Source organism: Pinus tabuliformis, chromosome Q, assembly GCF_031772625.1.
Source record: "Pinus tabuliformis cultivar Carrire ecotype Pingquan chromosome Q, CPIR1, whole genome shotgun sequence".
NCBI lineage: Eukaryota > Viridiplantae > Streptophyta > Pinopsida > Pinales > Pinaceae > Pinus > Pinus tabuliformis.
Window position 1 is genome coordinate 1,223,485,375 of NC_142296.1, and position 4,342 is coordinate 1,223,489,716.

The window sequence follows — 4,342 nt, forward strand, 5'->3', positions numbered from 1 at the left end:
ATTGAATAAAGATAAGTTGACTCTGAAATTCTGTGTAAATTCTGAATTAGTGCGAATCTGGCTAATTTATATAACTGTTTGATCTATGTGCATATGCTTATGTTATGAGTTTATGAAAATCTGTATCTTTCCTGGGTACGCGAACTGGTTATGTCTGTTAAATGTTTGCTTAAAGTCCATAAAAAGTAGATCAAATCTATAACATCGCATTAATAAGTAATAAGGGGTTTCCTGGGTTCGGATCTACATGGGGTACAGTGGCACGAAGCCGCAGAATGGTGCACAAACCCTCTAGACCACATCAAGACATCCCAAGGGTGTGGAAACATGGTTCCAGCACCCTCCCCTACTACCTCGAGTGAGACCTCAGTTCGTGCTCCACAGGTTGTTGCCGAAAGGGATGGTAGCCACGAGATTTGTTTGGCTAAATAACTCTTCCGAACCTGGGTCAGACCCATATAAGCCAACAAATGGTTTCGTTTCCAGGACCGGGATCTGCCTAAGGGATGTCTAATGTCGAGACACTAGAACCCTACAAAGAAAGAGCTTAAAGATTGGCTAGATCAGAAGCTTCACGAGTTCACAGTTCAGGAAAATAGAAACCCGTGGATATCAGAGGAAGGGTGGTTGGATCGTTACATATACATGGATATCCATGAAATCTTCTTTGTAACATTCATGATAGAGTTGTATGAGTGGATCGCGAGGTTAGTCAACAGTGTGGGAAGGTGCAAAATAGATCAACCTATTGTGTGGACTCTAGAATTGGTGCACAGGCTAGAAGCATCCAAAGATAAAATTGCACGCGCAGTAGATAACTGGTTGGATCGGGTAATAGAAGGGTTTATTACTGAGTTCGTGATAGACATGACTGTGAGTTATAGTGAAGCAGAAAAGTGCTTTCTCCAAGGGCCGTGGGGTAAGTATATTAAATCGTTGAACACTTGGATTAAGATGTTGTTGTGTGAAAAAAAAATTATGCGCATTTATTAATGTCTAGCGTAACGCGTAGTGGGAGATGCTACCGAGGAACCAAAGGATTAGAGAACAGTATGCTAATTTCTATTTCACAAGAGAGCGAGGAGGAGCTCGAAAGGTTCTCTCCAAGAAGCGTTGTCTAGTTGATTAAGAAAATCTTTCCACTGATACCACCTTCCTCTATGCCATCACCTACTTCTTCGATGTCAAATCCATCTTTGCCCACTCCACCTCCACCTTCGCCACCACCAAAGGTTGGGATGGTGAGCACAGTCAAGTTGTCGGTATTTAAGGGTGTAGGAAATGAGGAACCAAGTCAGTTCTGGTTTGTGATAAAGGCTGTATGGAAAGCCCAAGGCATAATGGATGATAACATAAAAAAGGCTACCCTGGTTAGCACACTGCAGGGCTGTGCGTTGACGTGGTATATAAAGTACTCAAGTGATCATCCGAATGTGGGAATAACAGCGATCCAGAATGCATTGAACAAAGAATTTGGTCAGCCAAAATCAGAGACCCAGTCGGTCATTGGGTTCAAAGAGATAGTGATTGTACCGGGTGAAACCCCATGGGATCTGGATGAGAGATTAAAAAGCACAATCCGCGAAGCTAACATGACATTGACAGATGTGCAGCATTGCACGTGGTGCATCCTTAACACCACATCTAAGGACAGCGCTATCACAACAAAAGATCTCAACCCAAACCGAAGCATTAGAAACCGCGATGAAATTGCACGAAACCCCAATACAGGATCCAGGGTTGGGAGTCAAATCCATGCACAACTACAAAACCTAAGCTTAGGGTTGCAAAGCTTGAAGCAAGAAAGGGCGACCTGATCAGAGGCACGTACAAAGGTAGGATGCATTAAATGCAAAAGTCAAGCACACGACAAAGATCATTGCCCCATCTTCGCGTACTATCTGGTGGGGGGTGGATGCCACTAAAACTAGAGGTACAAGTGGGGCCAAGTGTGGCACCCACGCTTTGGTGCACGATTTGTCAAGTAGGTGGAAAGCACGTAGCGGACAACTACCACTTGTTGTAGAAGTATACCCAGACCCCTCAGCACCTATATTGAAACTTTTGTAGATCAATGGGTCACGATGAGCGAATATGTCAGAGTTACGACTTAATGATGGAAAGGACCCCAACTTATCGAGTACAGATTGAAGCGTGAGTGTTCAATCTAGTTGTAGGGCCATGCGGGGGATTCCAAAGACGTGACTAAGGAAGGGGAATGGGGCCTGGGTGAGGCTACGGATAGCTGATCTGTTATAATTGTGGAGGGCCAGGACACTACACTCTCGACTGTACTAGCCCAATGAGGATATCTTGCCCCTACTGTGAGCAGTTCGACCATGAAATCATATATTTCATAACGTTAATTGCCTAGATGTGTGAAAAGGGAGTATTACAGCCCACTCCAACCCAAAATGTCCAAATGATGAGGTCGGAACCATGCGAAGAAGACCCGAGCATAAATATGGTATTGAGGAGTGGCACACCCACAGGAGGAGATGCACAGAACGAATTTACCAAAGAGGCGAAGGGTCGTGATACCCCTGCAAGGAAACCCAAATTGGAAGTGGAACAAGGGACGAAGATGCCGAAGGAAGCTTTGGAGAGCTTCATGGAAGTCTCTACTCCAAGTAGGAGGGACTCAATTGAGCTAGGGATGGATCCCTCTATGCTTACTACCTCTTTAGAGACGTGTATGAAGCTATTGCGTGACCGTACAACCATTAAGGGACTGCAAGAGCTGACCACTAAGTGCGCAGGGTCAGGCAAGCCACGCGTAGTCTAGAAACTGGGAAGACATGATCTGCATACTGGATGGGAGATGCGTATGATAGCACAAATCAGTGAGCACGAGATGGACCAAGTCATTCTAGATTTAGGGTCAGATGCGAATGTGCTACCTAAGCAAACATGGGAATGCATGGGTAGGCCTGCACTGCAGTGGTCTCCTATTCAACTAAGGATGGCCAACCAGCAAAAGATCCTATCGATGGGCCAACTGCAAGGGGTGATAGTGGACATTGAAGGCGTAAGTACGCAAACCGACTTCGAGTTAATAGAAATTGTGGATGAAACTAATCCCTACCCCGCGTTGCTAGGAATTGATTGGGCTATGGACATGAATGAGGTCACCAACTTGAAAAGATGGAAAATGATGTTCGAAAAAAAGTCACTACAGGTAATTGTCCCACTAGACCCGGCTGAAGGAGAGCGCTACACCGAGCCGTTGCACGATGAGGACAATGACGATGAACTGGACTGCATATACCAGATAACAACGCAAGATCAGGATTAGGTGAATCCCTCAGTGTGGAAGACTCTCATGGGAGCATGATAGTTTGTGCACATCTGATACAAATGAGGAGATGGAAAGATGGCAGAATAGATTGCAGGAAGTCACCACACTCAACTATAATATAATGATTAGATCATTGCGGTGCATAACCACTGATGTAAGGCCATGGTCGACAAACTACAGTGCAACCAATGAGGGGCAGTGCGTCAACCATGTCACCTTAACCGTCGCCCAGGAGTAGCATGGTGCATCAGATGAAGCATCGGGCACGCAGGGGAAGCTGAGAAGAAAAATACGGTTTCGTTTATGCTTTAGAGGACATGAACACTGGAACAGGGTAGTCATTCATTTACAACAAAGGGCACGGCCATATGTTGCACGAACATCGCACCAACTGAATCTGTGCATACCAAGGGTCCACTGGGCCAATACAACCATACCCAGAGTAGGGTGTGCCAAGGGACCTCTATCCATGGCTGAACGGGCCATTTTCCCCATGGTTTGACCTGCGCCCAAAGACCTGCGTGACGGGATTCGACAGTTATGGGAAGCCGTTCGGTGCAGAAAAATGAGACTTCACGAGTTAGCAGAAACAGGGGCCAGACTCCGAGAGAAAAGTGCGAGGCTGGATGAAGAAATTGATAAACTACAATTAGAAGTCACCCACATGGGCTACACGAAAGAGCTAGTGAAGGGACCGGACATGGCTGGCTCTCCTACACTATTAGGAAAACCCGCGACCCTGCTAGCATGGTTGCACCTACACCCTAGGGTGCACAGAAACACAGACCACGATACGTCCTTAGACTCAAAGGAATGTGAACGGTGCTCATAGCTCGGGCTAGTAGGGAAGCGGAAGGCTCGCACGACGGTGCGACCACATGATTATCTATAGCAGGCCTAGTCCTAGCGCTCCATGCAGTTGAAAGAGGGCATGGGACTATGAAAACAGGCTACAGAAAATCTGTGCATGGACGGTAAACTACATAGGATGAACCCGTGCACCAGGGGCTACGTTTCCATAGGGAGACAATGGAAAGCGACAAT